The sequence below is a fragment of the Triturus cristatus genome, chromosome 1_1, assembly GCF_964204655.1.
Source record: "Triturus cristatus chromosome 1_1, aTriCri1.1, whole genome shotgun sequence".
Lineage (NCBI taxonomy): Eukaryota > Metazoa > Chordata > Amphibia > Caudata > Salamandridae > Triturus > Triturus cristatus.
Window position 1 is genome coordinate 733,692,734 of NC_140579.1, and position 26,362 is coordinate 733,719,095.

Below are 26,362 nucleotides of genomic sequence, written 5' to 3' on the forward strand. Positions count from 1 at the left end.
TCTTATAAAGGGGCCTTCTGCTTTTCTAATTGTTCCCATACAGACCACTGTCTTTTGTCCTGGATTCATTTGTTGGCAAATTAAGCATCTCTGGCATAGACTCTCTGCTACACTCCTGAACCTTGTATTGAACCAATCCTGTCGAAAGAGTCTGATCATGGCATCCCTGCCTATGTGAGTGTCTCCGTGATATATTCTAGCCATTTGTGAAAGCATGCAGTCTGGCATTACTGGCCTGCCATCTGGGCAAATCCAGACATCATCTTCTGACCTCTTTTGACACCCAGCCTTTACCCATTCTTCCTTTCCCTTTATCTCTGCCTCATCCTGCAGTTGTCTTACTTCTTCCCATGTCTCTAATCCTGTAAATAGCATAAGTTGGCAGCTGATTCCATTTGTTTCGATCTTCTTGTTTACTGCTAATTTATATTTAGCACATTGTTGGGCAACTTGGTCTGCATACCTGTTACCAGCTGTCACATAGTCATTTCCTGACTGATGTGCGGCACACTTGACCACTGCCACTTCTTTTGGCAATTGTATTGCTTCAAGCAATTCCTTTATGAAATTTCCATTTTTGATTGGGGATCCTGAAGAAGTCAAGAAATCCCTCTGCATCCAGACTGGGCCAAAATCATGCACAACCCCGTAACCATACTGACTATCGGTATAAATGGTTACTTTCCAATTTTCACAATTTTGCATGCTTTAATCAAAGCCACCAATTTGGCTACTTGTGCCGATTTGGCTCCTGGCAAATAGGATGCTTCAACTATTCCAGCCAATGTACATACAGCGTAAGCAGCACTTAGCCCTCCCTCCTCATGGCGCATACACGAGCCATCTACAAACAACTCGTGTTCTGCATTTTTCAGGGGTTCTTCCTGTATGTCTGGACGGGGCTTAGTACAAAGCTCTGTCACATCCAGACAATCGTGTTAGACGTCATCCTTTACTTTTTCTCCATAGGCATCTGGTAACAAAGTGGCAGGGTTCAACACTGTACACTTGACTATTGTCACGTTTTCAACACCTAAGATGATTCTATCGTATTTTGCCATTCGACTAGGAGTGAGATATTCAGTTCGAGTTCTTGTTAATAGAATTTCCACTGAATGTTGAACGTGCACTTTTACTGGATGTCCCATCACAATTGACTCACTTTGTTCTAGGCTTGTACAGGTGGCAGCTACTGCTTTTAAACAACCAGGTAATGCTAAGGTTACAGGGTCTAAAGTAGCAGAGAAATATGCCACCCGTCGTTGCATTAAGCCATGTCTCTGAGTTAAAACCGAGAGTGCACAACTATTCCTCTCACAGCAAAACAGTGCGAATTCTTTTGAATAATCTGGAATTCCTAATGCTCGGGCTTCACATAGACATTTTCGTAATTTCACAAATGCTTCCATACTTTCATCATCCCATTCTATTGGATCTTTTTCTCATTTCTTGGTCATTTGTATTACGGGTTTGGCCAATAAGGAAAACCCCACAATCCACTGCCTACAGTATCCTACAACTCCAAGGAACATTCTGATTTCTCTCTGGGTTTGTGGCAATTTCATTTGTCTTATTATTTCTATTCTTTCATCCGTCACTGTCCTCACTCCACGTTCTATTTGGTGTCCAAGATATTTGACACTGGTTTGGCAAAACTGTAATTTGTCGGGGAACACTTTATGCCCACCTTCAGCCAAATGGTTCAACAAGGCAATTGAATCAGCAACACAGTCCTCTTTTGTTTTGGATGCGACTAGTAAGTCGTTAATATACTGCACTGATACCAACTGTCTGGGTAACACTAAGGTTTCTAGGCACTTTTTCAGTATTTGATTGAAAATTGAAGGACTTTCAGTGTACCCTTGAGGGACACGATTCCAAACTAAAATACGATCCTCAAATTTAAAGGAGAAAAGATATTTGCTGTCTGGGTGTAATGGGATAGAGAAAAAAGCATGGCATAAATCAATTACGGTAAACCATCCTGCCTTCCAGGGTATCTGGTACAGAATCACAGCTGGGTTGGGCACTACAAGGCAACAAGGCACGACAATTTTATTACTTTTTCTCAGGTCCTGCACTATGCTATATTTTCCACTTGTTTTTTTTAATGACAATTATAGGTGAATTACAGGGACTGCTCATTATTTCTTTTAAAATGACTTTTTCGATCATTCGATCAATTTCTGCTGCAACACCAGTTTTAACTTCAGGACTCATCTTGTATTTTCGAGTGTTTGGGTAATCTGTACCTTTCTTTACTGGGTGTACATTTGCCATTAACCCTACATCTTTTCCTGTAAAATCCCACACATCTGGATTTACTGTCGTTTTGACCTCATCTGGTAAGTCATTTTTGATCATCATAGAATACATCTCGTCTATTTCTGTGCCTTGTTTAGCTAACATAAATTTGTAGACTCCGTCTTCATCTGGGGTCTGAATTGCAAAATATTGTGCAGTTCATTTGGCACAGTAGATCTCTTCCTAATAAATTTACAGGACTGGAGTCACACACTATGAATTTCTGCATTTCACTAAAATTGCCAATGCGTACCTCCATGGGTTCTGTAATAGGGGTCCTAATCTGCTTATTGGAAAAGCCCACTACTTGGATCGCTTCTCCCAAGAGGAGTAGGTTTGGAATGTCTGCTGTTCTCACAGTAGAACGGTAGCACCAGTGTCCAATAAGAAGGTATTATATTTTCCTTCTACTTTATCATCAACATATGGACCTGACTGATCTACCGGTAAGGATGCGCCAAGTACGCACTCCTTTTCCTCCCCTCTCAGGCACCTTCATTGGTCGCTGTCATCGAAATAAGGGTCCCGTAAAAGAAATTGCGAAGTTGCAGAATTTTGTCCACACTGTACTTGGTCTGGTTCACAAAATTTGGCACAGGGGCAGGTGGCAACTGACTCTGTAGATTTATAACCTGCTGCGGTTGATTCATTATCCCCTCATTCTGAGTCTGTGGATTTAAATTTTGATTTGGGCCATTATTGTTCTGTATAATTTTACACTCGTTTTTCCAATGCCCCAATTTTCCGCACCCATGACAAGTGTGAGAAGTTGGCCTGGTATATGCCGGTCACTAGTTAACCCCTTCAGCGCGGCACGGATTTCCGCGCCGTGCTGAAGGTTCTGTGCGCGGGCGGGGCCGTGACGGAGCGGTTCCGTCATGCGCACAGCACAACCGACGCTCATGACGGAACCGCTCCGTCATGAGCGTCGAAGGGGTTAAAGTGGCCACCTTGCACCAGTACAATTCGACTCTTATGGTAGATAGGTTTAAGACAACCTTTTAAAGAAAGCAATCCTAGTGGTAGCTGTGGAGAGCAGCCTTCAGGCTAAGTATTTTGAGGAATGTAAAGCAGCTTGTTTTACCTTATAATCTCTTGAATCACTAAATGAAAGGACACCACACAGGTATATATATAAAATATATATGTATTTATTACTAGACACACTCTACTAATCTCTTTATGAGATTAGAAGTCAGGAACATATGCACAAATCAACGTTTCACAACAAATTAAGCACTTATATGGCTGGGGCCCTAGGGGCGTACCAGACCATATACTAAAAAAGAGGTATAAGAATATCGACTTGAGAAGAGACAAGGCCCAGGGCCTTCAGAAGCGCTGGGGCCTCACTAATCCACCCAAGGCAGGTAAGTAAAGGACCCACGGGAGACGCATGCAGTGTGAAAACACAGCCGCGGATCCCAATAGACTTCAATGGAGCAAGTCGCGGTTGGAATTTTAAAGTTTTAGGGTACTTCAGGAGAGTCTACAAGCAAGTCACTTACAGGGTAAGTAGTTCTAGAGCCAACACCCACAGGAGCACCATAGTGCTGGAGTTACCTCACCCAGGGAAGCCGGGTGCATAGGTGTCTTTTGGTGTCGGGTCGCGGCGTCGTTTTCAATGGGAGGCAAAGAAGACTTGCTGCTTGTGAAGACAGGAGAAGTGTCCAGTGGAATCCAAGGCTGGATTCAGAAGAAAGAAGACCTGAAAGCAGAGGAGACAGTGTTTAAAGTCACTTGCCAGTGAACCGGGGCCAGGAAGCTGGATGCCCACAGTCGTCGGGTGATTTCAGGTGATCACAGGCGTCTTGACTCTTCAGCCACGAGGTCCAGGAAGCGTCAACAATGACCAGGAGCTGGATTCGGCGTGTCCCACGAAGTCTACAGCTTAATGAGGTGTCGGCAACCCGATTGGAGCCAACAAGCCTTGGCAACAGCAAGTCTCGTGGAAAGTGAAGAAAGTCAGCGGTGCAGACCAGCAAGGTCTGAGGGACTCACCCAGCGAAGGTAAGTCAGGGCAGGCCTGGAGCAACCAGGGGAGCCCTTTGGTTCTGTAGAAAGGTCTACTGGGGACCACTGTTCCCTCCAACGTGCATGTGTGAGCGGGCGCGCACCTATATCTCCTGGAGCGCGCACTGTAAATTACAAAGCGCGCACAGGCAACTGAGGACCTTCGGCGCCGCCGCTTTTAAAATGTGTGCAGCGCAAAAATGGTCAGATTGTGTCCCTTTTTGTAAGTAATCATGTTAATCGCAGCGGCCGTCAAGCGCTGCTATTAACATGGTTACTTTAACAAAGGCACACAATCTGCTCGGCTGTTCAGTGTTGTGCCATATTAACAAATGAAAGGCAGCAAGTCTACAAGCACGTCATGCTTGTAGACTTGCTGCCTTTCATTTGTGAAAGGCAGACCGAGCAAGCAGGGGACAGAGAGCCGTGATGGGTGTCTCGAAGCAAAATTTGGGTCTAATTACGAGTGACATTTCAACAACTATGAGTGGCATATTCTCGCGAGCTAAACACGCAATGAAGCTGAGAGAAATATAGAAATATTAGAAATTACACGCATTTGAGAAAGGATAAACCCAAAGAGGATTTTAACTGTAAAGCACCAGTAATAGAAGGGCACGAACATGCACTTGTGTGTCGAGGTCAGGAGGTCGAAGACCGGCATCGGTCTTCCTGTAATTTAACTCAGCCAGCGCTGAGCTGCAACAGCAATTACTGGGGGACTGGTTTGCGAGAGCAGCATTGTTGCAGCAATGTGATGTAAACCTGATGAATTTTAACCGATAAGCTTAAAAACTTGACTGTGTGTACCTTTACGAGCGATATCATCCTATGTGAACTTCGAATTTTCGAGGTATGCCCAGCGAACGTCATGTTCGTGTGAATTGTTTTCAGCCCAGTTAAGGCTGACGGCACTAAAATCTCACACTGCCTAGTAAGGATGTACATTGGCATTCCCACGGTGTCCACCGTAAGCAGATGTCTGGGCTGTATTCCTTTCTGACATTTGACTTCTATTGGGTAGGTGGGGAAGCAAATTACAGCTTTCTGAACTCTGCCTGTATGTGACAGTCACTCCGTTTTCTCCCCCCCCTTTTGTGTTGCGTACAGCTGGACAGGGCCCTGCAACTGGCTCTTTATAAAGTGATTGACAGGTGCATATGGATTTACGCTGGGTGAGGGGCAACTAAGGCAGTGCTGGAGCGAAGCAAAGTTGCGTTAAGTATCCACACCCTGTGGGTAAACGTCCCCATCAACTAAAAAAATTTCATCTGTAGTCTAGATCGAATTACACAGACATCTGCTCACTGTCGTAATGAAAGATAATTATTTCAATTATTACCCGTTTGCAGCGAGCAGCAATCATTTCAGTTTGCCGGTGCCCTTCTCCTTATTCCAGGCTGGTCAGCTGTCCTGGCGGCCTGGGGTCGCTGCACAACCGAGTGAAAGTCAGTCACTGACTCCGTGACTGTACAAGACTTGGACCCCAGGCTCGGCAATATAATTGAATTTGCCGTGGATGGCGGCCTTCACAGGGCTGAGACTTCAGAGGCGATTTAAGGCATGGCCAAAGTGGGCTCTGGCCCAGGGCCCCAGCCTTTAAGGGGAGCCTCCCGATAGTCTTGCCGTGATGACCTTGAATAATTACTAGACCGATTGTTTTGAATACCATTTTCCCTTAATTTATTTATAAGGTGGGTGATGTGCGAGAGTCTTTTATTGCCATTCTGCAGAGAAATGTTAATTTTTCATTCAACATCCATAAAAAGGTTTCTTTTAGATCGCAATAGGCCCAAACATGAGACATGGGAGTGTGTCACAGATATTATTTGCAGTATTATTAGTGAACTGCTGATGTGTTACAATATTGATAACACACATCACTATTCCTGAACATTAGATGTAAACACATTTAGAATCCAGACAATTGCGCCTGTATACTGTCAGTGACCTGGCCTAAGAGGGCAAGAAAGAGCTGAAATTAAATCATAAATTCAAACCTGTTCTGAACAGGGGACCCCAAAATAGGTTTGGCCCAGGGACCCCAAAATCCTTAGGATGTGCCTGTAGACTTGCTGCATTTCTTTGGTTAATAAGGCGCAGCCGCAGGGCCAGTGCCAGCCCTAGGAAGGTGTGACGGGTGCCACTGTACCGGGTGCAGACTTCAGTTGGGTGGAGGGGGGGACACCGTGTTTGAAGGTATATTATTGTATTAATAGCACATGCTGCTATGTTCCTTGACTCCAGCAATTTTCATGCAATAATAAATATGTCAAGATAACTGTCTGAGTTTTCTCTAGTGCAAGTTCTAAGGTACAGCAGAGGGTTAATATGCCTGCTGCAAAGAATGTGCAACATGCAGATCTCAAAGTGCCCGGCTGTCCCACTGCGGTACCTATAAAAAAGGCACCGAAATGGGAACGCCAAAGCAAATTCCTGCAGGGCATGGACTGCCAAGTCCATGCCCTGCAGGAACTTGGGGTGCATGCACACAGGGGGGCATAACATGTGCCCCTCTGCATGTTTCCCCAGCTATTACAGCTTGTATAGGCTCCAGACATTTCCACACCCTGTGAACAGAGCTCTAGTTGAGAATAATTACTGAAATCCTATATTGGTACCACTGTTGGAGTCCTGTGCTTTTCTAAAGCCGAAGTGTGCTTGCCTGTGTAACCAATTCATGTCATGGTGTGTGTATGTAAATTGAAAACCTGCCTTAAGAGCCATCATGTGGCACTGTATGTGTGGAATGCACCGTATTTTCATTTTTTAAGCAAAAGTTTGGAGTGATGTTTGCACTGATATTTGTCACTGCACCATATGTGCGGTCCGGTTCTTGGCGCACATAGCATTGGCTGCAGCGCACAGAGACCTAACACTGCTGCACACAGAGGAAAAAAATTAGAGGGAACATTGCTGGGGACCCACAAGCCAACCGGCAAGGGATCGCAAAGATGCCTTGGGAGGAATCACTCACCAGGAGCCCACGGTCCCTCAGGACAAGGTAGGTCTCTGATCTTCGGAGGAATTCCTGCTGGAGACTGGGACCACACGTGTTCAGCAGCAATGGTCACAGGCAACAGGGAGTTTGGAAGATCTAGTGGTTGTCACACACGCAGTGCATCAGGAAATAGCGTGATGGAACAAGGAAAACATGTCACGGGGAAACCATTCACACAGTCAACTCCAACAGTGACCATCAGAACAGACGCCTCCCAGCTGGGGTGGGGCGCGCACACGAACAAACTCAAGGTGAGGGGGTTATGGTCGCAGCAGGATGCGGCCAAACACATCAACTACCTAGAGCTAAAAACAGTGTTCCTAGCCTTAAAAGCCTTTCAGAAGGAGCTGTACGGAAACAGGGTGTTGATCCAGACAGACAACACAACTACCATGTTCTACATCAACAAACAAGGAGGAACACAATCAGTAGCACTATCAGGGCTAGCACAGGAAATATGGACATGGGCCATTCCACTAAGGATAGACCTACTAGCAATACATCTCCCATGAAAGGACAATGTGGAAGTAGACAGACTCAGCAGGCAAGCGTCAGCATCCCACGTATGGGAGCTCAACTAACATTTCGTAAATGGGGTACACCGCAAATAGACCTATTTGTAACACACCAAAATGCATAATGCCAGCACTTTGCATCCAGACCATCGGTCCCAAGGGAATGCGCTATGGATAAGTTGGTCAAAGACATTTGCATATGCTTTTCCCCCGATACCACTGATACACAGGGTACTCCACAAATGCAGGGTCAGGAACATGACGCTAATACTAATAGCACCTCATTGGGCCAGACCGTCTTGGTTCTCTCAAATAGTAGAAATGGCGCAAGCACCAGCACACAGATTCCCAAAGAGAAGGGACCTGTTAACGATGCAGGACGGAAGGGTGCTACACCCAGAGCCAGAGAACCTCAGCCTAGCAGCATGGCTCCTGAAGACCTAGAATTTGCCCACCTCAATCTACCAGCAAGCACAATGGCGGTGATCAGGGAGGCAAGGAGACCTACCACAAGGAAGTGCTACATAGCAAAGTGGAGAAGATTCTCCGAATGGTGCATTAGGGAGAAACTGCAAAGGAAAATTACAAGGGAATCAACAGTACTAAAATACGTAATGCATCTACTACAAAATAAACTAAGCTACACATCCCTAAGGGTGCACTTGGAGGCGATAGTGGCTTACACAAGAGGAGAAACAGGAAAAACCTTCTTCACCTCCCAAGTAGTTAAAAGATTTCTAGAAGGGGCAAAGAGAATCGCACCTCCAAACAGAATGCTAGCACCTGCATGGAACCTCAACGTAGTGCTAACTCAATTAATGAAAGCACCATTTGAGCCTATTCACAAAGCTACACTGCACATGCTCACACTAAAAACAGCCTTCTTAGTAGCTATCACATTGCTACGAAGAGTGAGTGAATTGCAAGCGCTAACACTTCAAGAGCCTTACCTACAGATACACAATGATAGGATTGTAATGAGAACGGACCCACATTTCATGCCAAAGGTGGTGTCATGGTTCCACATCAATCTGACAATCCAAATACCAAGTTTTTTCCAAAAACCAACCGCAAGCACAGCAAGGGTGCTACACACACTGGACGCCAGGAGGGCAGTAATGCACTATATAGAGAGGACAAAGGAGTGCAGAAAGACAAAGCAGTTCGTTGTATCCTTTGCCAGCAGTATTTTGGGACGACCAGTTACCAAAGCTACCTTTGCACGGTGGATTGCACAAACTATACAACTCTGCCACAAACAAGCAGGACAACAGTTACAAGGAGCAAGGAAGAAAGGAGCAACAATTGCGTTTCTAGCAAACACGCCTATTCAAGACATGTGCCAAGCCGCAACATGGTCTTCAGTGCACATGTTCACTAAGCACTACTGTGTACATATTCAAATGAACAAGGAAGCGCAAGTGGAACAGAAGGTCTTACAACACATATTCAGTAACCAGAACTCATCTTCCACCCAGCCACCACAATAACAACAAACCGCTACAAAGTCTATGCACAGCATAGTGAATCCAGAAAGATTCACGCTGCAAAATATATAGTTTCTTACCTGTTGCAGCTTGAAGACTTTCTGGATTCTCTAGCGATCCCACCCTCCTCCGCCAGAAGGATGAGACAAGAGGAAAAGGACTAAAACAGGAATAAGACTTTAAAGGTTAAAAGAAGAGAAAGAGTAACACAAGACAAGAAAAAAAAATCCGAAGATGGCGACCAAAGGTGGAAGCTTCCGGAGGAAGCGCGTCGGCGTCACGAAGGACACCAAATAGTAATATGTCGATGCCCACCTGGGCCACGGAAAAAATAGAGAGAAAAAAAGACTAAAATTCCTGACCCAACCACTAGATGGCGGAATAATGCACAGCATACTGAATCCACAAAGTCTTCAAGCTGCAAAACTACACCAACAGGTAAGAAACTATACGTTACTCTTGTCTCGATGGGAAGCTAGTGGAGGTTTCGTAGGTGCTGGGTCATGTGCTCATGTCATGGGGTTCCGAGGATGAGTCTGGCTGTGGTGTCCTGGATGATTTGGAGCTTGTGTAGCAGGGATTTGTTGACTCCGGCGTAGAGGGCGTTACCGTAGTCCAGTCTGCTGGTTATGAGTGCGTGGGTGACGGTCTCTCTTGAAGGTCTTGCAGAGCATGCGACGGGAGTTGAAGCAGGTGAACGTGACGGCGTTGATCTGGCGGGTCATGGTGAGAGAGGAGTCTAGAATGATGCCGAGGTTTTGAGCGTGGTCTGTTGGAGTGGGTGGGTTTCGGAGGGCGGAGGGCCTAGGAGGTGGAGGAGAGTCCAAGGACAAGGACCTCGGTCTTCTCTGAGTTAAGCTTATTCCCAAGACACAACTTGCTGAATCCTTTTGTTGAAATAGATGTGTTGGTGCCAGTATTGGAAAAGGAGTAATTTCTACAAGTGAGGACTGAAACAATTTAAAAAAATGGTTTGGTCCCAGTGCTCAAATAGTAGAGGAAGGTGCAGTCAAGACAGAGGTACATTGTTGGAGGTGTGTGTTGATTCCCTCGCCGGAATGGGAGTTGCTGCAAGTCGTGATTGAGATGCTTTGTTGGGCTGTGAACCCCAGATTTGGAGGACATGGCAGGTCAGGGCGGATGCTCACCAGTCAAACAGGCTGCACCATTTTTGACTGTTGTTTACTTGTCCCTCCCTTCATTCTCTTTTCACTCTCTGTGTCTTTCTGTCTGTTGCTGTCCGCTCCCTTGCCTGCAAGCAATTGTCACTGTGCCAAACACATTTCCTTTCACCTGCCCATCTCCACCCGTGGACTTCTGACCTATAAACACTACAACCAAAATGTGTTATCTCTACCCCACGGACATGGAGAAACAGTGAAGTTGTTGGGCCTGCATGCTGTTTCTTCTGTTCAACTCCTTATGCCACATCAAGTCCTATCACCAAGAGATGTAAAGAAGTTGGGTCCATCGGGGGTCCATGCAGTCTCAAACCTTGCTCGGGTCACTTTCAGCCACAAAAACTCCTAAAGATAAGGATGCAATTAAATCGATAACGTTTTGTAATATTTGAGGGTATTAGATTTCCAGCGCTGAGCACACTTGCCTGGAAGCACTCTGCACCAGGGCAACACACTCATTCTGCATGTTTATATTAATCCGAATAATTAATTAATTGTAATATTATTAATCCGTTTGAAGTGATAACTCACCAATTATATTAACAAAAGAATTACACGTGGGAATTGCACCTTGCATGGCTATATTAATTGTGAACTAACTTGAGTACGCATATTAATAGTAGAAAACTAGAATATTGCATGTTATATGTCGCTTTGGTGACGTATTTGTGATTTGTGCTTTATTCAGTGAGTATAAACCGCTCTGAGTGTTGCTTCTGCTAGATAAATACACACACATATGGGTATTAGCAAGGGGATAACATTTTATTAGCAATTTCTATGTTTTAATTAAGTTTTGTGTTTCTTTTGCTTAAGTTAACCGTTTCGGCCTAGACAAGATGGCTGAACGAGACGTTGAACGTGACTGCCCCGACAACACGAGGTTCTGGGTGAAGTGCGCAGGCATCACTGCCAGCAGCAGTGGCCTGGACCTGACCCCGGGTGAACATGTACCCTTCAAGGACGCTCCGGGAACCTATCCAATACCAAAGACAATGCTCGATTTAAAAACCGGAACTAGCAGGTTTGATGACTTCATCATTGGACACCCTGAGAACTGCACCTCGCGACCCCAAGTAGACCAATCAGGACTTTCTAAACCCTGATCTTGATACTTTTTGACATTATTTTCATTATAAAAGTAGGTAGGGAATCGAACTATTAGGTCTTGCTCTTCTTTGACGAACTCGATTTCCTGACGTTATGCTGACGGAGAGGACGGTGACACTGCTGGACAGCTCTTATCCTGAATCTTTGAGAGACTGAATTGCGGCCTAACTTTGCTGAATAAAATTCTTCTTGACTGACTGACTTGGAGGACGACTTTTGCCAGAATAGGTAAATATGATGCTCTGAAATGCTGATGATGATTTCTAACGTTTCTTGCAATGTTTCTTAGATAAAGAATACTTGATTAATTGATAAATGTGTTGTCGATTATTTGAATAAGAGAATATCGGTAAAGAAGTAATGTGTAGATAGATGAGTTAATTCACTAAAATCATATACAACAACTAAATGATCCATCTCCTTATGAGAGGGATATCTTAGGTCTGAAGTCTAGGTGTTTAGAGTAAGGTAAAGGTATTCCTTTCAAGTCAGCGTTTGGAAGCTTATTTCCCTAGGAAAGCAGATCAACGGAATGTAAGTATTGGTGTTATGGGCCCCACCAATGAATGTATATGAGAAAATTGGATGCTGAGGTATTTGGTCTGTGACGAAGGGGGAATTTGATGTTCTACGCTGTAACAGTTTTTCTGGTAGCAAGACGATGGTTTTTATTGTTTTGGTTTGGTGATTATTGCGTGTAAATAGCTTATTGTTTATGGGTTATTGATATTGGTTTATGTACTAACACTCTATGGTGAGTCGTGTTGAGTTTTATGTTGTTTGCACGGCTTCTGGGATGTAGGAAGTCAGAAGTTTGTAATGGTTCCGTAGTAGAGCAGAGGTAAGCGCTGTTCTCGGGAAAGACGGAATTGTTGTTATCCTGTAGGTACACAGGAGAAAACGTGTGACGAATGAAGTTGCACCACGCATTGTCTGGGTTTGATTCGGTGATATCGCCGTGTGTTGCCATTAGAGACATTTTCTGTGTGAAAGAAGTGTGTATGATAGCGAAGGTTACCTGTGAAATTCTGGTCTTAGGTACCAGGGATCCAACTGGCATTCCGATAACGCTTATCACTGTAAAGGTAATAGGTACTCTCTGAGCTTGTTAGAAGGACAAAGGAGAGGTAAGCGCTGCTTTGTTAACGTATGTCATAATTCTTTAGTAGGACAGGCTGTTCGTTGTTCTCGGGAAAGACAGGATTCTGTGTGAATGTACTTTTTTTTTTTTCCTGTGTGAAAGTGCGTGAATGAGAAAGCATTCGGGTTAATTGGGAAACTCTAGTTTTATTTCTCAGGAGCATTGGGTCTCCAACTATGTGTCTTAATTCTGGAGAAACGGTTAGCTAATGTTTGTTAGGAGGGTGAAGTAGAGGGATGTGCTACTTTATCAACGGAAGTAACGATTCCGTAGTAGGGCAGAGGTAAGCGCTGCTCTCGGGAAAGACGGAATTCTCGTGAGAAAGGTCTATTGCTATTCTTTGGTTAGCGAAGCAGACAATGGAGACGTTTTTATGTTGTTACTAACAGAATTGTAGAAATCGAAACAAAAACTTACTGAACAGATTTGTAAAGGTAGGCAGGAGCTGCCGCAGCGGCTGCTGACGTCAGAACGACCGCGCTGGGATTGGACAGTCGGTCGGAACCGTAAAACGCTCCGGATTGGTGCTTTAGTGTGCGCCGCGCTAGGAGTGGAGAAATACAGGGTGACGTAAACGCTCCCTATTGGTGCGTTAGTGTGAGTCGCGCTGGGATTTGAGAATTGTGACAGTGGCGTAGACGCTCCGGATTGGTGCGTTAGTGTGAGTCGCGCTGCAATTGGACAGAATAGCGGTACAGTCGTAAGGAAAAACTAGTGAGACACGAAAGAAAGGAAAATGTATTACGACCCACCAGAAAAGGAGAAAGTCATGGTTTGGTAAAATTAAGAAGTGGTTTAAGAAGGACAAACCGATCATAACTAGGGAAGGACAGTTACTTCCTCCACCGAAAACCCCTGCATCCTTTATGGTTGCGAAATATGGATATCACACCTGCATTTGGCTAGATAATTGGGTCAAATACACTGAAAAGGACGGAGTGTTGGCTTTTCCAGAGCATGGTTCATTTAATTTGGCTGTTTTGAGAAATAGAGAGAGAAAAGGATGAATTTAGAACTGAGACCTAGACCGACTCAATTTGAGGCTATGACGGAGTGGGTAGACGAAATGCATGACCGAGAAAGACAGAGAAATGGTAGAGGATACAGGTACCTGTTTGGCAGATCATACGGACATGAGACGCATGATGATCGAATAAGAAGGTGGCGAAATGCGAGTATGACTGAGGGTTTGTTTCCCGTAAGAACTGCAGGAGAGAATGAAGGACGAAAGTGTGTAGAAAAGAGGCATAATGTGTAATCGAGAGGGTATGGAGTGAATGAATCAGAGGATGATGTACTTGATGATATGTTCTATAAGAATCCACCACCATACCGACCAGAACCAGAAATATTAACTCCAAGTGCCCCAATGAAAGAAACAGTACAAATTATAAAATCGGAACCAGAATTCCAAGATTTAGGAAGAAACAATTCTATTAGAGAGGTAGAAAAGAAATCTGGAGGAAAATTGGATGGAGAAAATTCAGCAGAATTAGCAAAAACAACCCTAGAATTAACCGAGAAAATAAGAGAATTGACTAAGAATTTGGAAGCAGTAACTGTACCAGTAACGATAGGTCCAGTTATGCCTATTTTTGACAAGCAGAAAGACAGCGAACATTGTTTGACAGTCCCTTATAAAAATAATATACCGGTTGAACAACCAAGAATGAGTCAGAGTGAGAATCCATGGAGACAGACTATGAGTATGTTTGAACCAAATTTTCAAATAACCCGTTTATAGGTCAAAACTGTGCAGAGAAACATATGACGATGATAGAGACAAAGTCAGAAACTCAAAAAGATTTTGGACACGGAAATGTAGAGAAGCCAGTAGGACCATCTACAGAGGAGTTGAGTGAATGGTTGAGAAGCTTGCAAAAGAAAGACAAGGAATCCCAGTCAATAGACGTAGCCAAATTACGAATGGTACTGGAAGAATTAATAGTAGGAACTATTCCGACAGAGAAGTTAAAAACTTACCAAGATGAGGAGTTATTTCTGTGCAAAAGCGTAACGTGGAGAGCAAAGAGTCTTCATGAAAGATTAGAAGAAGTGGCCAATGAGATGGGTATTGATATTGAAAAGGTAAAAGCCCTACAGAAACCCTATCGAGTAGATTTCACCGAAAAAGACATTGAAAACATGAATACCACAGGACGAATAGGTCAGATTAAGGAAATAATTATTTTGTTGAGGAAATGGAGAGATGTGGACAAAGGAAGAGCAGATGGTATCGCAAACGAGACGAAGTTTCAGACAAAACGTTTTCAGCTTATCCTGTGAGAGAGAAAGAGAAGGTTGTGACAGAATACCCTATGAGAGAGATTCCGGGAGGAGGATATGTGCATGTCCCATGGACTAGACAGGATATTTTGTCATTTACGAATGACTTCCCTCGACTGCGTGAAAAACCCGTCGAGTGGTATAGACAGGTGGACAGATTTGTGAAATTATCCAAAGTATTGTGGATCGATCTGAATAGCTTGTTTGACATAATCGTACCAGCAGATCTATGGACAGAATGTAAAATAGTAATAGATTGGCCGACACAGGAATACCCAAGGGATCCTAAGACAGGAGCTCCAGACCCCGAGGTAATGAAGAAATACGAACAGGTTATGGCATTTTTGAAGAACAAAGTACCCCCTAAAGAGACAGATTGGGTGAAAATTGACAGAACACATCAGGAAAGCAAAGAATCAGTACATGCCTATTATGAGAGGTTAATTTTAGCCTTTAAACAATTCAGTGGAGATGAAAATTTGAGTGACAAGGATTTGAGTCATTTCGTATACAGATTTGTATATGGTCTTCGTCCAGAAATTAGTGAAATGATAAAACAGCATACGGTAGATTGGCAAAATAAGAAAATAGGCGAAGTATTAAGACATGCTAAATATTTCAGTGATGAAATTGAAGCAAAACAGCGAAAACTCAAAGAGAAAGCAATGTGGGCACAGGTAAAAGTAGCAGAGACAGGAAGCACAATTAGTGGAACAAGCTGGGCCAAAACAAAAATGTAATCCTGGGAAAAATAAAGGGAATATTGAGGAAGCTAAGAAGAAATTTCCGTGTCATAATTGCGGTAGGATAGGGCATTGGAAATCAGAGTGTAAGAATCCACCAAGTACTAACGATGAAAATTCATCCTTGAATCCACAGGTGCAGAATGAGGTGAGTGGTCAACAGCAACGACAACAGCAGGGTGTAAAACAACAGAATCAGGTGCCAAAACCACCTTTTCCACAGAACAAAAATTGCCAGAAGTATAGTAAGGAGAATGGATTCTACAACGAAGAACAGGTAAATAAGCCGCAACGCGCTAGCGCTGCTTCGCAGTATTGGCTGCAACGCGATGAAAGCGATTCAGAAGAGGGTTATTGACGGTGCCGAAGGGAGGAAGAAGAGTGCGTACTTGGCGCAACTCTAGAAGTAGACCAGACAGGCCCATTTGTAGATGGAAAAGTTAATAATGAAAATATTACTTTCCTAGTAGATACTGGTGCTACTCGATCAACAGTTAGATCAGCTGATGTCAAGAATCTTCCTCTCTCGGATCCAAGTGGTTGGTGTGTCCAACAGAGAGATTAAAACTTACCTTACAGAACCAGTGAAAGTTAGTATAGGGAAATTTTCGGAAATGCACAGATTCGTAGTGTGCGAAACCAGTCCTGTGAATTTGTTAGGTAGAGATTTATTGTGCAAGATGAATTGCACTATATTTTGTACTCCAGATGGAATAGCCTTTGAAACACCAGATGATGATGTGTTGTATAAAATGACAATGGCAAACAGAGAGAAAGAGGTTACAGGAACCAATGCTGTATTTAACCCTGATGAATTACCAAAAGAATTAAAACAATCAGTAAAAGCAGAAGTTTGGGACTTTACAGGAGAAGACGTAGGATTAATGAGGAATGTAGATCCAGTAAAAATAACTGTAAAAGAAGGAGTATGTTATCCAAATGTCCCACAATATAAATTGACCACTGAAATAATCGAAGGAGTTACTCGTGTGATTGAGAAAATGATAAAACAAGGAATTTTGAGAGAAATAATGAGTAGCCCATGTAATTCACCAATAATGGGACTGAAAAAGCCTAGTGGGAAGTTCAGAATAGTGCAAGATCTGTGAAAGATAAACAAAATTGTTGTACCACGTTGTCCCATTGTACCGAATCCATCTGTGATTTTATATCAGATCCCTCATGACGCAGAATGGTACACAGTGATTGATTTGAGCCATGCTTTCTTTTCCATCCCATTGCATCATGACAGTCAGCAAATTTTTGCATTTCGTTTCGGCGAGCGTATTTTGGCGTGGTGCCAAATTCCACAGGGGTATACGGAAAGCCCCTCAATATTTAATCAGCTATTGAAAAGGTCTTTGGAGAGTCTAGAAATGCCTGAAAATTCAGTACTAGTCCAGTATATCGATGACCTACTTGTGGCATCGAAAACTCGTGAAGCTTGTGAGGTAGACACGGTAGCTTTGCTGAATCATTTGGCAGATGGAGGATTAAAAGTGTCACCATCAAAATTACAATTTTGTAAGAAAGAGGTCCAATATTTAGGACACAGCATTGAGAAAGGACACAGGACAATAACTATAGACATAATCAGGATCATAAAAAGAATGAGTCCACCCATGACCCAAAGAGAAGTGAGAATGTTTCTGGGAATGGTTGGATATTGTCGTCAGTGGATAGGAAATTTTTAATTGATTACAAAACCTATGGTACGATTGACAATAAGTGATGTAAGAGATCCAATTGATTTGAACAAAGAGGAGTTGGCAGCATTCAAAAAGTTAAGAGAAGGATTGTGTGAAGCGCCTGCATTAGGTATGCCTGACTACGATAAGGAGTTCGAGTTGTATTGCAGTGAGAGAAATGGATGTGTGTTCTCTGTTCCAGTACAGAAGCATGGAAAACTGAGTAAACCAATTGCATATTTTTCATCCATGTTGGACCCGGTAGCTATTGACCTTCCTGGGTGTCTGAAAGCAGTTGCTGCTACATGTCGAAGTTTGGAACAGAGTGAAGGAATTGTGATGGGATACCCTGTGAAAGTGTTTGTACCTCATGATGTGGGGATTCTTTTAACAAGGAGTTGTACTCAGTATATGATGCACAGCCGACTGACTAAGAAAGAAAAGGTCATTTTGGGTGCAACAAATGTAAGTCTTGTGAGATGCGTGAATGTGAATCCTTCAAATTTGTTGCTTGATGTAGAGCATGTGGAGGTAAGAGATGAAGCAGATCATGATTGTTTGGATGTACTTGATTTCTGTACAAAACCAAGACCTGACATAAAAGATTAACCTTTGCCAGAAAGTGATTATGTCATGTTTGTTGATGGACTTGTTTGAGAACAGATGATGGAGTGCCGAGTGCAGCATATGCAGTATGTACAGTTGCAGCAGTGATGGAAGCATCCTATTTGAAAGGAGTAAGGTCGGCCCAAGTAGCTGAACTTATTGCCCTGACCAGAGCATGTAAGATCGGGAAAAGTATGAGAGTGACTGTGATAACTGATAGCCAGTATGTCTACGGGGTGGTCCATGATTTCGGCCAAATTTGGCTACAAAGAGGTTTTCTAACCGCAAGTGGAACTCCCATTAAGAATGCTAAAGTGGTTGGAAAGTTGCTTGAGGCAATACAGCTGCCTAGGCAATTGGCTGTGGTAAAATGTGCTGCTCATAGTCGCAGTGGTGATTACATTGCCACTGGAAATAAGTTTGCAAATGACATGGCGCAATATTGTGCACAAAATCAGAATTCAATCAATCGGGCAAAGGAAAAAGAGTCGATTTCTTGTTTCCCTATGTTTACTAACACTGTGGGAACATGGGATGAGGTAAGACAATTGCAGGAAGAAGCAGGAGAGGAAGAAGTAAAACAGTGGGTAAAAGCAGGATGTGCACCAAGAGAGAAAGATCATTTGTGGGTCTATCGAGATGGAAGACCAGTTATGCCTGATAGCATGATGTCTACCATGGCACGGATGTATCATGGACAGGGACATATAGGGAGAGATGCCATGATTAGGTCTTTTTTAAACAAACTTGGTATAATGCCAAGTTCAGGCTTGTGGCGGAAAGTATTTGTCAAAGATGTCTAATTTGTCAGCAATACAATCCAGGAAGAAAGACAGTGGTGAGTCTAGGAACAATAGGTCGAGAGGGAGGGCCTTTCACCAGAATGCAAGTAGATTTCATTGAGATGCCTCTTTGTAACAGGTTGAGGTATGTTTTGGTGATGGTGTGCCTATTCTCCAGGTGGGTAGAGGCGTTCCCAACAAGAAGAAATGATGGAATGACAGCGGCAAAATTATTGTTGAGGGAATTTATACCTAGGTTTGAGTTCCCAGTAACAATTGAATCAGACAGAGGAGGACATTTTCATAATGAGATTATAAAACTGATTTGTGAAGCATTGAATGTACGACAAAACTGCATTGTGCCTACCGACCAGAGGCTTCTGGTGTAGTAGAACAAATGAATGGTACTATCAAAAACAGAATAGGGAAAATGTGTTTAGCCGCAGGTATGAAATGGCCTGATGTCTTGCCTCTAGTACTCATGACTATTAGATCAATACCAGACAGAACTACTGGTTTGAGTCCTCATGAGATCCTCATGGGACGCGCAATGAGACGTGTATTTATACCAGTCAACAAGCTGATGACAATAACTGATGACATGGTATTAGAGTACTGTAAAAACCTGGCTGACGCAGTTCATTCTGTGTTTCCACAGGTTGGAGCGGATGCCACCACTCTTGAAAAGAAGCCAGCTCATGATCTAAGCCCAGGGGACTGGGTAAGGATAAAAGTACACAGAAGAAGAAACTGTTTGGTTCCCAGGTGGGGAAAACCAAGGCAAGTCATTTTGACTACAACAACAGCTGTGAAGTGTGCTGGATTGAAGAACTGGATCCATGCAAGTCAAACTTTGAGAATTCCCAATCCAGTTGACTGTAAAGAAAAGAAAGTGGTATTTTAATGAATCAGAATCCAGTACTGAGTCAGATGACGGAGAGCCAAAAGATAAGGAAGGAGAAAACTCTGAAAGGGGGGAGACAGAGGCAAGGTTAACTTTGGTCCCCAGAAGTAACTCCCTGAGGAAAAGGTTACAGATTTCTGAATCCAGTTCAGACTCAGAGACAGAACAAAGCACATTCGTCCAAGAAAGAACAAAGGAGGAACAAAGGAAAAGAAAGTGGAGAGACAATAAAAGAAATCTGTAAGAAGGAAGTGCCAGATGAAAGATTGAGAGAAATTCCACCTGAAACAACACCTTTAGATGGACAGGTGCCAGATACAGAGAGAGAGGGAAAGATGATTGCGGAAGACCCCCAAGGAGGCGTAGGGAACTCCAACATCCAGTTAGAAGCAGGGACAAGTAGTCAGCAGGAAGATTGCGTGACGGAGATTCGAGGAGGGACAGAAGTAGGGAAAACAAAAGAAGAGGTGGAAAAAGAACTCGTTGAACGTAAAAAGCAAGTTGAAACAGAGTCTGAGGGAAGCGAAGATGAAATACCAGAAGGCCGAGTTCTGAGAAAGAGAGCTTGGAGAACTGAAGAGCATGATAAAGGGAGTAAATTGAAAAGAGCAGCTAAAGACGAGGTGTGGCCAAACAAAATAAAGAGACTGAGATATCGACTGACACGTGTAAATTTGCCAAGATCTGAACAGGTGAATGAAGTAACGAGTCAGGAAAAATCGAAAGAAGAAGAACAGACAGTAGTCAAAGAAAGCAAACGAACAAGAAAACCTAACCAGAAGTATAAATCACCGGAATGGACATATGTGGCCCTGCCTGAAGTGAAAGAAGAGGCGGATAGCCAAGGAAATCCAGAGGTGGTTGTACCGGAAGTGGTTGAGGAAGACGAAGAATCGGAAATCCTGAGAGTTATCTTGTCCGATATTGGAGAAGAAGCGGATGTTCAGGACAACCTGTATGTTGAAAACGAAGGGAAGGTGAAAGATGATGAGATGCCAAACTGAATGAGATAAGAAATTACTGATGGAAAGACAATAAAATACTGAAAAAGACAAAAACTGGTAGAACCACGTAGGTGCTTAGAAGCCTTGGGTTAGAAACTAGTTGTGAAGTAGAAGAGGCTAAGTCAAAAGACACAGCTCATTTTAGAAACGATGGCAAACATAGAAAGTAGCAAAAGTAAATGTACCTCCCTTAGAAGATGGTGCAAAATGTGTTGTTGTTGTACAGGATTATTAATGCTTCTTTGGAATATTCTTGCTCTATTAATTTCATTCAAAGTTACTGTAGATACATTAGAAGGACATAGAGATAACATAACTAATATAAGGAAAGTTCAAAAGGTAGTTCTAACTAGAATAGATAACAATTATTTACATAAAGACAGGTCAATAACAGATTTTTCTAACAATGTGTTTTCAAAGTTGTTGTATGAATATGTAAAAACAATGGACGTAAGGAATTGCTACGTATGTATGCAATTACCTGCATCAGTATCTGAAGGAGTGACTTATCATCACCTTCCTGTAACATATGGAATAACATGTAGTGTAATAGCTAGTTTATTTTATCAAACAGGAAAATTAGAGTATTATTTTTCAGACGTAGATACTATATTTTCACAAGTACCAGCAATTAACAAACTAAACAAGGTAAAACCTGCAAAGGTATTAGGTGAATTTTTCTTAGAAACTAATGAACTAACCTTAGAATATATATTTAGGAATAACTTGACTTGCAGTTTAAAGAAAGAGGAGAAGACATTTTGTGGATATGGTTGAAGAAAGGAGATTGAAAATGCAAAGGAAGGCTTCAGAAGGGAAAGTGGAGAAAACGGTTTGGGATGTAGAAACGGAGAAACACTTAAGAGGGGAAACGAGTCCAACTATGGCTTTAGATTGGCCTCAGAAAGGGAAGTTGTGTATAAGAAGGAATCAGACAGCGTATGACAATTATTTTCTAGGGAATAGTGAGTGCCATGATACATACCGAATCATGGGAGGATGGGGATTTAAAGGTGGAAGAGATCCAGTCTTTCCAGGACTGTATTTCATTTGTGGGAACAGGGCATATTATTGTTTGCCAGACCATTGGTATGGCACATGTTATGTTGGCCTGGTTTTTCCAAAGATTTTTCACATGGATAGAGAAGGGATAAGAAACAAGAAAGAGAATTTGAAGAAATAGAACTAGAAGAGTTAAAGGATAGCATGTATAAAACAGCAAAAAGAGAAGAAACAGGGAAAACTGAAATATGAACGAAACAAGAAATCAATTTAAATTTCCGTAAAAGGGATACAACATTTTTAATTAGTGTGGTGATATAATCACCAAAGGGGGGATTGCTGGAGCGGGTAATACAAAATTTTGTATACCCCCCAATCTGCATGTTTATATTAATCCGAATAATTAATTAATTGTAATATTATTAATCCGTTTGAAGTGATAACTCACCAATTATATTAACAAAAGAATTGCACGTGGGAATTGCACCTTGCATGGCTATATTAATTGTGAACTAACTTGAGTACACATATTAATAGTAGAAAACTAGAATATTGCATGTTATATGTCGCTTTGGTGACGTATTTGTGATTTGTGCTTTATTCAATGAGTATAAACCGCTCCGAATGTTGCTTCTGCTAGATAAATACACACACATATGGGTATTAGCAAGGGGATAACATTTTATTAGCCATTTCTATGTTTTAATTCCGTTTTGTGTTTCTTTTGCTTAAGTTGACCATTTTGACCTAGACAAAATGGCTGAACGAGACGTTAAACGTGACTGCCCCGACAACACGAGGTTCTGGGTAAAGTGTGCAGGCGTCACCGCCAGCAGCAGTGGCCTGGACCTGACCCCGGGAGAACATGCTGGACAGCTGTTATCCTGAATCTTTGAGAGACTGAATTGCGGCCTAACTTTGCTGAATAAAATTCTTCTTGACTGACTGACTTAGAGGAGGACTTTAGCCAGAATAGGTAAATATGATGCTCTGAAATGCTCATGATGGTTTCTAACGTTTCTTGCAATATTTCTTAGATAAAGAATACTTGATTAATTGATAAATGTGGTGTCGATTATTTGAATAAGAGAATAACGGTAAAGAAGTAATGTGTAGATAGATGAGTTTATTCACTAAAATCATATACAACAACTAAATGATCCATCTCCTTATGAGAGGGATATCTTAGGTCTGAAGTCTAGGTGTTTAGAGTAAGGTAAAGGTATTCCTTTCAAGTCAGCGTTTGGAAGCTTATTTCCCTAGGAAAGCAGATCAACGGAATGTAAGTATTGGTGTTATGGGCCCCACCAATGAATGTATATGAGAAAATTGGATGCTGAGGTATTTGGTCTGTGACGAAGGGGGAATTTGATGTTCTACGCTGTAACACAGGGTCCATCGGGGGTCCATGCTGTCTCAATCCTTGCTCGGGTCACTTTCAGCCACAAAAGCTCCTAAAGATAAGGATGCAATTAAATCGATAACGTTTTGTAATATTTGAGGGTATTAGATTTCCAGCGCTGAGCACACTTGCCTGGAAGCACTCTGCACCAGAGCAACACACAGTGTTGGTCACCTAGACTATGTCCAAAATCCATGGTGCACAATTGAGCAAACTACATGTGGCAGAGAAGCAAAGAAAGATGCGGAGTACCATGAGACCTTTACAAACAGATGGCAGGAAAATGTAAAAGGATTTCTTAAATACAAATATTATTTAGTTTGTATTACTCGTTTATGAACTGACATATAAATATTTGTTGATAGTTTATCTACCTACCTATCTTTCTTTCCTCTCTTGTCTGACCTCCAGAGTCTGTCTGCCTCTTCCTTGCTATCATGCCTCCTCCATGTCCTTCTGTCTTACATATTGCTGCTCTTCTGCCAGATAGAGAAAGTCTTCTATTTTTATACATCTCTTGGCCAATGTTTTGATCTCTGTATTCACCCTTCGTCAGGACCCTCTCAGTGGGCTGGAGAGAGACTTGGCCCTGCAGCTGCAGATCGTGGAGGCGGCCCACCGGCTGTACCGCGAGGAGCATCTTGGGAAGTAGATCCGGAAACGCAAGAAGCAAGAGCTGGTGCGCGAGGAGAAGAAGCTGAAGGAGCTGGAGAACCGAGTGAACGAGCAGCGTCGATCCGCTGGACAGAAGCTGCTGTCCAGGACAAGCGCCCCACTGATAGAAGGTGAGTCGTCATTGGCTGATCAAGCGGTTATGTGTGTGATGTACCAGTTTGGGAGAGCCATTATTACAGTTATTTCTGCTGGCCTGTGTAGCCCATGGAAGATGTCAGGCCTCTGGAAGAAAATTCCATGTTTTTGTTGGGGAGAATCCTAAAAAACCTTAATTGGAAATCTGTATAGAATGTAGGAGTAATTCTTATTAATGCCACAAACCTTGTTCCGAAGCAGCATTTCTACTGCACTCTACAGAATGTCAGTCTTACTTGCAGCATTATCTGCTGAGTTTTAGAGTCGAGGAGCTCGCATTCCTAGTGTAGTCTTGACTTGCAGTAGAGTTCTCAATTTGTTTGCTGTGCCTTGTTGGGATCCAGGTTGCCTCAAGGTGAACTCTCCCACCAATCTGCATGACACTGACTACCCTTCGAGCAATATCTGCAATACGGTTCCTGTGTAGGTTACCATGGTGTATGATATTAGTTGACATAGAAGACTGTGTGAAGAGTTTGATCACTGTGTAGTTGGACTTGTAATTCTTAAGGGAACCAGTTATATCTATATACATGGTAATGTTCAGTGCTACAGGTTAATTGACGGCAAGGATTCTCTGCACCCGTGTGCCAGCAGACATGAGGTGAAGGAGCTGGTTATGGTGTGAATGCCGGGCACCCTTGACGACAACGTAAAGAGAAACAGGCTAGAGAGATGAAGTCAGATTCAACCCCATTTGCTCTGAAAACATATGAAAGCTGCTAAAATGATGGCTTCAACTTAAACCTCAAAATAATGAATAGAAGTTCACCCACCTGCGCTCCTTGTGCAAGTATTTTGACATGTCTGAATGTGCAGACAGCTAGCGGGGTGAAATACTCAGGGGCTGTTCTGCACTCTAACTTTTTCTTTCCAGTGCCATTTATGCGATTAGATGTCAAGATCTCTGTCCCATCGACACCGCTCTGCGGGCTTCCTGTGTATTGATGCCAGGATCTGTGCACCTTCCCATACCTTACCTCATGCCACTTTTGTGTGTTTGTGCCTCTAAGTACAGACAGCTGCTTGGCGCATTCAGTCAAAGTGGATAGGAGAGAGCCTCGACCGGGCAAGGGCACCTCCAGCCTGAGCTTCCGTTGCAATAACATAGCACAACAGTCAGTGCCCTTTGTGTTGCTGACCTATACGCGCCCTGGGCCCTACTGATCCCTCATTCATATTTGAATCTCTTCAGACTTTTGCTCTGCACGGAAAGTAAGGCAGCCATGTGAGGGGTAAATTGAAATGGCCACAGTCTGCTGCAGTCATTTCAACATCTGTGTGGAAAAAAAAATTCCAAAATGTAGCAGAGAGCCTGGAAAATCCGTTTTCCATAAACAAATATGAGCATTCCTGGTTATGACTGGTTTTCCAATATGGTTGTAGCGTTGAAGTTTATGAAGCTAACAGGACTCTGGCCTTTGTAGTGTATTAAAGACAGAAAGGGGTCTGGAACAGAGGCAGTTGGGCTCCTCATATCTGCATGATAGGATGTTTGATAGAGCCAGGCTACCTGCAGTCTTGAAATGAGTGCATCCATGTGCTTGCATGACCAGGTAGGAGGAGTGGGCTGGACTGGTTAGGTGCTCATTCAATCGGTATGGTTGTATGTCCGGGAAGATCTGACTGGAAGGGGATCGGCTGTGTGTATGTGGCTACTTTCCTGAGAGTAACGACTTGTCTGACAGCCTAAAAAGGAGGAACAGGGGTTTTTAGCCCCTGTTTTTTAATCATTATAATAGTAAACCTGGGAATAACAGGCTTCTTGAGGTCTGTGTTGCCTTCGTTTGCATGACTCCATTTCAGGAGAACCTGGTATGTTAGACCCCTGGATTCCATGTATGTTTGAGAAGCCACTCAGCAACATAAGCTCTATTTGGAACTGTCTGTTTCTTAGCTCGGTATCGTAGCCTGTCTGAGGGCAAGATACTTGGATCTGGTTTGATCCTTGGATTTCGTGCAATAGGCTGGCTGTAGATCAGTATCCCCAGGACGGTGGGACAGAAGTATCTGATGAACAGATCTGTAGGATCCACAGCCGATAAATCTGTGGCTCAGCGGCAGGCATTGCAGACCGCTTTCCCTCTGTATGTGTTGCGGTTTTTCACCCTGAGCCATTCTGCCAGGTGAATCCCAGCTGAAGTTGGTCTGCTGAAGATCCTAGTCTTGGAGGTGTGTGTGTGCATGTGAGCGGAGGTGACGCCCAACCGTAGATCTTATTTACATAGGGGCGTGTTGTGAAAATCCACCTCTGCAGCTGCCCCTCATGATGCGGGCTGGTCTGGCACACCTAGGAGGAGGTTTAGGCCTGCACCAACATGCAGAGTCTTCGGAATGCAACATCCTCCTCGTCATTAGCCTTCTTTGGAATTCTACGCCTTGT

General features: G+C 43.1%; 1 pseudogene across 1 annotated transcript in view; it reads left to right on the forward strand.

Annotated features, from left to right (window-relative positions):
• The first annotated feature begins 5,257 nt into the window (after window positions 1-5,257).
• The window catches only part of LOC146870980 (innate immunity activator protein-like), a 102,600-nt pseudogene continuing 81,495 nt past the window's right edge, over window positions 5,258-26,362 (forward strand). Inside the window, exons 1-2 of the transcript XR_014978969.1 lie at window positions 5,258-5,287; window positions 23,726-23,954. The product of XR_014978969.1 is annotated as an innate immunity activator protein-like (transcript). The remainder of the gene's footprint in view (window positions 5,288-23,725; window positions 23,955-26,362) is intronic.